This window comes from Haplochromis burtoni, unplaced genomic scaffold, assembly GCF_018398535.1.
Source record: "Haplochromis burtoni strain Fernald_Lab_line unplaced genomic scaffold, NCSU_Asbu1 Contig_135, whole genome shotgun sequence".
NCBI classification, from domain to species: Eukaryota; Metazoa; Chordata; class Actinopteri; order Cichliformes; family Cichlidae; genus Haplochromis; species Haplochromis burtoni.
The window spans coordinates 1120931-1131184 of record NW_024582496.1 but is presented as its reverse complement, the minus strand read 5'-3'; positions in this window follow the sequence as shown (position 1 = coordinate 1131184).

The following is a 10254-nucleotide window of genomic DNA, read 5'->3' as shown; positions in this document are numbered from 1 at the left end:
CCTGTCATGTCAAGGTGATTCCATATTCCCCACCATCTGTTGTTGAAGTCACTGGGAAAAAACAATTCAGGGCTTTTAATTCTTAATGCATCCTATCTAACTACAAACCTCGATTCAAGTACCTGGCTATGCAAGCTGTTGAACTCTATAGTAAACATTGCATTTCCTGTTTATTTTGCAATTTGTATTACTACTTGCTTTGAGTATGTCTAACGTCACACCTGGAAAGACTGATTGGCAACCTGACAAAAAGATGAATTCTAAAGGGAAAAACAGAAAGTTAAAAGAAACTGCACTTTTGACCTGTTCTGTTTTACTCAAGAGACAAACACCTCTGCTGAACATGAATGGATGTGGCATTTAAAGATTCTGCAGAAGTGCATGGAGTCAAGTCTCACGATCACCACCAGCAGCACCAAAAAAGTAAAGACTGCATTTAACAGAGAGGCTATTTTTAAAATGTATTTATTAATTTTGTTTTTTGTTAAAGAAATAAGTAACCAAAGGAATAAATAGTTGGGGACAGACTGAAACAATATTAGAGGTCAATAATTAACTCCCAGTTCTGTAGGGTAACCATGTATGTATCATGATTTGCTGTGTGACAGGCAGGAGAAAGGACCAAAATGCAGGACTCGAACATGTAAACGTAACTTAAAACGGCAACTTTATTGCTGAAACTCGTGAAAAACTGGAAACTAAGAATTAACGCTAGGAAACTAGCAAAGTAGGAAATGAAAACTACTAGGATACAGGGAGCACAGAGACAACACACAGCATGGAGAGGGTACGACGCAGCAAAAAGTGGGGGGAAGACTGGGGACTAAAATACACAGGAAGGATCATGAGAGGATGGGGAACTGGAGGAACCCAGCTGGGACTAATCAGACATAATGAGACAAGGGAAAGCAAAACTAGATACACTGATGTTGGACAAAGACTATCAAAATAAAACAGGAAACACACAGACCGAAACTCAGACTCAGGACACCTAAGCTTAACACAGTAACTGGGGAGACATTGGGAACATAGCGACACGGGTGACTAGACATGAAACATGGGATACAGGAAAAGCATAGAGTAAACATGAGAACAGAGACTAAACACAGGCTAAGATAACTACTAAGGGAGGAAGGACTACAATCACTAAAGAAAACCAAAACTATGAACAACAATAATCAAATAATCAAGTCTGAAATAGACCCAGTACCGTGACAATATGTTGTTAAGGGTGTCACAATATAAAATTTTGTTACATGTTATGATTTTTGTGACCAAAAAAACCACTAACACCTTTAGATCATTTAAAACAGGGGTAAAAATATTTGGTTTTTTATGTGTTTTGTCTGTTTTTTGGCAAATGAAATACAATCGAAACACAATACAATAAGTGGAGAGACCATGTTGATGTACAAAAAGAGAAATCATACAAAGAGTAACGTGTAACATCGTATGACTGTGTAATGTTCAAGTACTATGGCCATTATCAGTAGTGACATATATCTACACCCCTAGGGCTGAGCTTTATCAGTGCTAAGAGTCAAGGTTACCTACACTACAAGTGCAAAAGTACATGGCTTATTGACAAACCTGTCTAAACTGAACAGAACTTTTTTTTTTGCATTGAGTTGTTGATGACATACAAAAAAAGATAGTAGATGGAAGCAAACCTTTGTTTGATGGCAAAAAATTAAAAAGAAATAAAATCATGGACGGAGAGACAGCCAGAGGCAGACAGATGATTATGAACTATTCATAAAGTTGGTGGAATCTACAAGTTTATCTTACAGGTGGGTGTCACTGACTTCAGTCCTCCAACTGCACAAAAAAATATACATAATGACAATGAATATCATTATTAATTTGTAGCAACCGGACAATGATCAAAGTCATATTTTGAAAAAGCTTTCACTCCTTAAGAAGAATAACTTTCTTCTTATACATGTGTGAGAAAATCAGTTTGCCGGTTTGATTACTAATCTGTTATTGATCAGTTCTTTTGTATGGCACTTGTATTTTTCAGGTTTGCAAAGCCTGCCCACTATCCTTCTTGGCTTGAACAATTCCTCTTATGTTTATTTGTGTTTATCAAAATGGGCTTTTTCAGCAATGCCCTACAAAAATTTTAAAGCATGGAAGTAAGCTAATACCATGTTCCCCAAGCATGGTATAAATATAAAAAAAATGTGTTTTTGTCTCAGTGCTAAAAATCTGGTAGTGTCAGTTGTGTAAACATATATAAGCAAGTAGCTCTCACTAAATCATTCCTTATCAGAAGCTCGTGGTCCTTGCAGTACTGAATGCTAAACTGTCAGTCTTTGTGTTGTTTTCTTTAGTAGCTCTGATTTTCTCTCATAATCCAGATAAATGTAGGTTAGGTAGCATGCAGGCTTATGCTACAAAGATGCGCTCCAGCTTCCCTGTGATCTTGAACATTTACATATTTACATTATGAAACATCCTTTACATTTATTAACACCCTGCAATGCTGCTCACTATTCATGATGAGGAATGACTGTTGGGTTTAGGATTATATGTGATACCATTTTGTAGAGCGCTACAGACTTTTTTAGAAACATATTTCACTAGCTGAGATTTTGAGTGAAGCCATTTTTGACTCACAGGGATTGATCAATAACCCTATCATATCCTGGCAGCGCCGTTAAAGCAATAAAACCAAAATTGCCCAGTACCAGAGTAGTGTTTTTGATCTTGTTTGGGAACCACAACTTGCAATCCTGTAACAGTTTTAAACACATTGTTCATGCCACAAATACACACGCACACACACACACACACACACACACACACACACACACACACACACACACACACACACACACACACACACACACACGTTATTTAGTTACTTTGAAAACTCCAGAGATGTTTTTGCAAGACAGTCTCCTCAGTGTCTACAGTTCAGTATCATAGCAACAAAAAGCAGGTATGCATCTACCTGCACTGTAATAACTCTTGATTTTGTTAAACCTTTTACACAGGGCACTGGAATGTCAAATGATATATGTGTGCACAAACAAACATCTCTTAAAAGATATACATAATATTTACATGTAAAGAACTGTTTCTCCTTTTATTAAGTGTTATCATTTATATCATTCTCCAATTGTTGAATTATAAAGCCTGCTTGAGGGCATTTTAGTTCCATTAAAAATGGTTTGCTCCCTAACGGACCTTGCTCTGCTGCTCTGAGATGGGCCACTCATATTACGAATTGTGCCACACATCACCATGTGCCAAAGGGGAAGTGAGGGATTGGTCTGCAACCGTGAGTCTGAGAAAAAAAGATGTTCAACATGAGCAAACCTGAAAACCTAATAACACCATTTTATTCCTTTTGGCACATCTATATTTGTGTAACCCAGTAATCTCGGCACTGATGTGTGAAAGCACTAGCTGACTGGCTCAGTTTAACAGGCTTCGCAGTAGGCATATTGGGTGTGGGTCAGATGCCTGCAGGCTGCTAATGATTAATGAATTCTATCACTGTGATTTTGGGAATATGGTCACACAGACAGAGGCAGTCTGTCAACTCCAGCCTGGTCGACTTGCTGCACAATTAACTTAAAATGTTCTTTGAGTGTCCCGTTTGGGAATAACTTACATGACAAAAGAAAAAAGATCTGCACTGTTGTTGAACTGATCAACAGCCCTCATTGCTAATTGTTTAGATAAAAATACACATAAGTAGATAAATGTCAGGTTCTCAATATTAAATAATGAAAGCTTAAATCCACAATCATTACTGGCCTATATGTTGTCCAATGATAATTCAACAAATATGTTCCTCCCTAAACAAAAAGAAACCTCCACAGTACCCGGGCACTTTACAGTCATTGATTTGAACTCCTCTGTATACCAAAGTATTCCTCAGCAGCTATTGACTTGACTTAAGTCACACTAGTGAAGCCCAGCAACCTTGGATACACTTTGGATAAACATATTTGCACAGACAGGGCTGTGGATCTTGGACTGGAAGCTCATTATAAAGGAATTACTTGCTGAGCAGCAAGAATGTTAGGAGTAATTAGTGCCAGACAAAGTTATATATGTGATCAGGTTGAATTCAAAAGTTTAAGACCACTTGAAAAATGGCAGAAAATACAAACATTTTGAGCAGGTGTAAAACAGCCTATTTCAGTTTAAGCGTTGTTTTCAGTAAACTGCATGCTCAAAATAATGTTTTGTCTCACTCCCATATATAGATAGATATATATGATTCATGTTATGCACAAGATATATCATGGTTTAATTGCTTAACAGAAAGGCAGGTTTTGTCATAGTGACATAATTTCCACAGTGTGAAGAAGAAATAAATTGAATTGTAAACACATTTGTTACATGGAGACCAAAACAGGATTATTTCAGTCTCATTGAGCAACCACTGATTTAACTAAAAATGTGTTTGGAAATCGAAAAAACTTTAAAATATCAGTGCCCTACAGAAATGTCAAACACAGTTATAAGGCCACCTTCTACCGTAGTTGAATTTTAATTAGATTTTGATCTGTACACACACACACACACACACACACACACACACACACACACACACACACACACACAAAGATTAACATGGCAACAATCCAATAATTTTTAACAGTTTTCTGTTATGAATTCTGATACACATTGATTCCTGTTATTACTATAATACTATAATTTTACAGTGTTTATCTTCAAATAAGCATTAAAACACAACTGAATAGAGAACATGTCCCCTGTCACCCTGAACTGTTAGTTTCTTATCTGAGCATTGAAAAACATGTCACTGTTCACTTCTAGCTTTTTTGACATTGCATTGACTATATACCATGTTATTTTCTATAGCACGTACCCTATGAATGATTAGATGAAACAACAATGACCAATATGTCTCATATTTCAACATTACTTATTAAAAATATCCTGCTCATATTAAATGCCGAGTTCAAAAGAAAACACTTAAACCATTCTTTAGCGATGAATGAAATATGGGCATCTTACCAACCTGACACTAAATGGCAAAAATGAATGCCACATTATGACTCTATGCATCAAGAGGACAGTCAGTTAATGAGTAGAAAGCATATTTAATAAAGTGAACGGAAGATAAACAAAGGCACATCAGTGGGCTCTGTAGTGCCATAAGTAGCATGCACTCATATATCAGTTTATTTATGTATTTATTTATCTCGTGTGGGAAAGTGCTTCAGCCGTGTTTATGTCAGTAAATACAGAAAACAAAACATACTGCTTAAAAAAATGTTGCTCCTATGCCAAAATATTATGCTTTAAAACCAGAAAGAGGTGTGAAACGAAAGTAACCGGAGTCGGCCATTCCTATGTCATAACAGATTAGTCCACATGCAGCCCAACCTCCTCAAACTCCCACACACACTCTGCTTCTCTCAGATCAAATTTTTATTCCTTGGTGTCTTATATGCCACAGATTTTTGCTTGGGGACTTCTTGGCTTTTAAGCAAACGCAAAGCTGTGGAAAAACCTCAACCTTAAAAAATGTGCATTTTAAAATATTCAGTCTTCCTGAAAAAAAAATATAATAATTTGACCTGGTTAATGCTGCTTTGGCATGGGTTTTGTTTCTTTCACCAATAAAGAAGAGCGTTATATATTCACCTCTGTATTAAAACGAAATGCCTTTGGCTGAGATGGGATTCCATCCAAAGCTGTCACACTGCATTCACAAGCTGATGGCAAAGTCTCAAATTATATTATCTATATGGTAATGTAGATGCCATTTTAAGCACACTGGGTGCTTAGATGAAGTAAGAGCATATTTGAGTGGAGAATATAATAAAGTGCATTGACCACAAAAAGCAACCGCACTCTAAGTAAATCTTAAACATTGAAGGCTCACAACAGCCTACCTTTGTTATTTTGTGTAAGGTAAAATGAACAATACATTCTAAATACACTCTTAGTAGACAGTTAAAGGACTGTGAACTAGCATAATTAAATACACATACAGTACTGTGTAACAGCCTTGAGGCACCCCTCATTTCCTTATATTTTTCTTGCAAGGAGCCAGACTTTCTTCTTTAACTTTAAAAATGATGTTGGGCAACATTCCTCTGGGCCTTTTCTTTCTTTGGACATTCTTTTGGCTGCTTTTTCAATCATTTTCACTCCAGTCTTTCTTAGGACACTTGAAAAATTCTAACAGTTAACACAGTTTGACATGCAAAAATAGTATTTTTTGCACCAACAAGGTAATTTCCAAAGAGTATTAGCTGGAAATTGAATATATCATATCTCAGCATGGTGTGTGGTGGGTCATTAAAACATTTTAGCATACTAGTGAAGTATAGGATGAAATAAGTGTCAGGGCCAACAACAATCTACAGCAGACAAACCTTAGCTGAAGGTAATTTGCTTAAGAAATAGGAAAAGATCCAGAAATGACACAAGACCTGAATGATGCGTGTGGCTCTTCAGTTGATCCGTCTGGTGTTTGGGGATGCCTCATCAGAAATGATCCCAGTGGAAGGGTGGCTGCCAAAAGACCATTCTTAATGATTGAAAACAAGGAGAAAAGACTGGGGTATGCCAAATTATACAAAAAAACTCGACTGAAAATCAGTGCCAGCAGATTTTAGAAAATAAGAATCACATTTTTTTTGCTTCAAATCATCATCAAGATAAAACAGCATAACAGTGTGTGACTACAGCCATCTGTAAAACATGGTGGAGGCTATGTCACAGTTTGGTTTGGGGCGTCATTTCAGACAGTGGTGTTAGGATCTTGTCAGAACTGATGGAGTTATCAATTCAGAAAGTACCATCAGTACATATCATCATTTTGATTTTGTCTGGAAAGCATTTGATTACCTGAGAAGAAAAACATACAGTTGAACACTTAGAGTCATGTATTGGCCTCCTCAGAGCCCGGACCTCAACATTATTGAGGGAGTGTGAGATCATTTTGACAGAAAACAAAACAAAAGGCAGTCAATATTCAAAGAAGGATTGTTACGATTGTAAAAACTGTTTTTTCCTTGTGTAATTCCACGTGTCTTTGCACATTTCAACAAACTGACACATCTATGTTCAAATTTCCTGATAAAATACAAAGACATGAGGGTTAGCTCAAGACTTTTTCACAGTACAGAATTTGGCACATTTTTGGTAGGCTGAGCAGAAACCATACTATTACTTTATTTATAAACATCTCAGAAGTTGCAAAAAGTTTCCAGACAAATAGTTGAATTCCTGATGTTGTTTATCAGGATGCATGCTCTGTGGTTCCAAAGCAGCTTGGGATTCCAGCTGTGCAGCCAACCCCTGTATACAATATTAACCAATGAGATATCTTTGTGCTATTAAGTCAGCCTGTGTGAGGGATGTAAATTCTCCTCAGATAACCTTTGCTTCAGATTTGTTGTAAAGAGACATCATTTTATCGTGTGCAGAGTAAATTGTCTCTGCTCAGTTTTAATTGATCAGTAATTTATTTGTCCAATTATGTTGGCTAGACCTGTGATCGCTAAACATTTATCAAGCAAAAGGTACAATATGGTCAATAATGCAGTCAGCTCATTGTGCTCGCAATATTTTAACAATATCTTGCCATCAATATGTGGCTACACATTATTTTGGAAATAATCTCTATATCAAATCATTTGAAATAGATATTTTGTTACTAGCCAATGCTCTTCTCGTCAACACATACACACTTTTTCATGGTTTTGTGGGTTTTGTGTATTTGAGTGTAGGGTTGTTGTTAAATATATTAGGGTTTCTGATTGGATTTTTTCGCCTTGTGCTTGAAGTTTTGGATTCTGATTCAATTACTTTTTTCCTAATGGCTTTCCAAGTAATAAGTTGTTACTTTTTGAGACTGCATTTTGGTTTATGTTTCCATTGTTGTTCTAGTATACTGAGTTTTGCATTTATTATGATTGGACCACTGTGAGCAACATCAGATGTGAGCACTGCATCGCATCTATCCAAGTTACATGGTTTATCAAAAGAATCAAATTACAGCATTTAAATTTCTGTTAGAATACTTTTAGTTAAGTAAAAAGTAAAAATGACAAACCTGTGTAGGTCATTATTGGAAGTCTAAATATTTAATTTTAACTATGGCAAAACATGAATTACCAACCAAACCAAGCCAACTATAAACTCCAGTTTTGAAACTTGTATTATGAGTATGAGCCAGTGTGCGAAGCTCTGGCTTTGCACTACTGTGGTGTGAGAGAGAGTCCTGTAACACTTTTCTGCAAAATAGAGTATATAATGACATGATTATTTGCATCTCTACTACTCAAACTAGTGACAGCATTTAATGATCAATGAAAATTGTAAATAAATGACACTCGATGAGCATAAATCGGATTAAGAACTTACATTTCACCTTATTTTTCACTCCTAATCGGCCACACTATTTTGCTAGCTAAAACACCGGTTGTGGCGAATAAGGATGCTGTCATAGCCTGTCAATGACGTCGATTAGCTGCATTAATACATATGTGAATCGCATCATTTGCTGGAGCAGCCAGTCGCCGGTCACTCACTGACTCACATTGCAAAATAGCACATAATGAATTGTTATGTGTTTATTTTATTTTCAATTCAGGTTGGATTTTTTTTTTTACGCAGCGCAGACTTTCTGTGTGTGGAGAACATGTCAGCTGTGTGCAATTGTGCACGCGTGCAGCTTACAGGGGACAGTGGTAATAGTTTTTAGCTATGGTCACTCCCCAGCTGTCTAGTTCCCTATCAGCCCTCAGCGTGTGCGTAGTTTTCTCTTTCCTTTATCCTTTGTCCAGCTTTTACTAAGTTCCAGTGAACGTTTTGCTTTGTTCTGTGTATCCATGTGTTCTTCCACCTGCCTCGTTCCCACGTGACTTGCTGTGATTTTCGGACGAGTTATCCAGAACATTTGGCAGGTAATGACTATGTCATGGCTCATTCTAACTGTATACAGAAATTAGACACAAGGCTGAATGGACATTAGTATTACTATTAAATGATACAGGAATGACAAATTAAAGATCCCTTATAACCATGACTTGATTTTAGGTTTATTTTAAATGCAGTTTGTTTTTAGGAGGCTCATAACCACCCGTCAGGTTTAACTCCCTTCTTACCTGTCAAATTTAAAATGTTTTGTCAGTGACTGTGTGCATTTTTCCTTTTTTATTCAGTGTGAAGTGGCTTTACTTTTCTCCCCTTAGGTTATTTTGTTGAATATGTTATTAATCTTAATCTCCTCTCCTACAAGCAATGGGGACATTTTTTTTTTCTTTTACATAACTGCAGCCTTCATCGATGAGCACAACACTTCTCCAGAAACAGGGTTTCATAACGCTAAACTTTTACATCGGGTTGGTAATGTTGAATTGAGAATGATTAGATTTTAATCTAGAGTTTACTTCAGATATGGATGACTTATTAAAGATTATAAAATAAATACACATAAGTTGCATATTACTGATGATAAACTGACATTCAGTCATGCAGTTTTTAGAGTCCAGAGCCCTGTTATAGAAAGTGAGTTCATCAAACTTGATGCTGATTTTAAACTCTGAATGGAATAACAGAGACACACTGGGTTTTTGGATTTAGAAAGGCTGATCAGAGTTGGTTCAGTCAGCTCTGAGTACATTCACCCAGAGTTATGTGTGAACGAATGGAGCTCCAATATCTTGATTGACCATTGCAAGAGGTAAATGAAAAGCAGAGATGGCATTTTAATCCAGTGGACCAAGGAACATGTGTGTGACAGTATGTATGCCGTGATGTTCAGATGCCAAAAGAAAAAAAGAATAAGAATAATTTAGGTGATTTAGATCCAAACTTTAAATTTTCAGAGTTAGTCTGAGTCAGAGTTAGCTGAAGAAAACCTGAGAGACACCAGGTTAGGGTCACATTCTGTTAAGATAACTGACTCTGAGTTTCCCCTCATCCGAGGGATAACAAACTCTGAGATTTCACTAGACCTGTTTTCCGGAGTACGGCACATTCTTATACCACGACCACACAAAGTACCAATTCAATACCAGTATTAAATTAATTAGCTGTATTCATCACCGTGAGGAGGAAATGACTGTTGTTTAGTGTGTGAGGTCACATCAGGCTTGACTTAAACACTGGCTTTAAATAGTAAACTAATAACTTTTTATTAAAAAATATTTTCTTGTTGTTTTGCTGTCATTGAGAGTTGCTAGGCTCCCTCTTCTCTTCCTCTGCTCTCTGTTTCACCCTGTTTTTTTTCCCTATTTATATCCC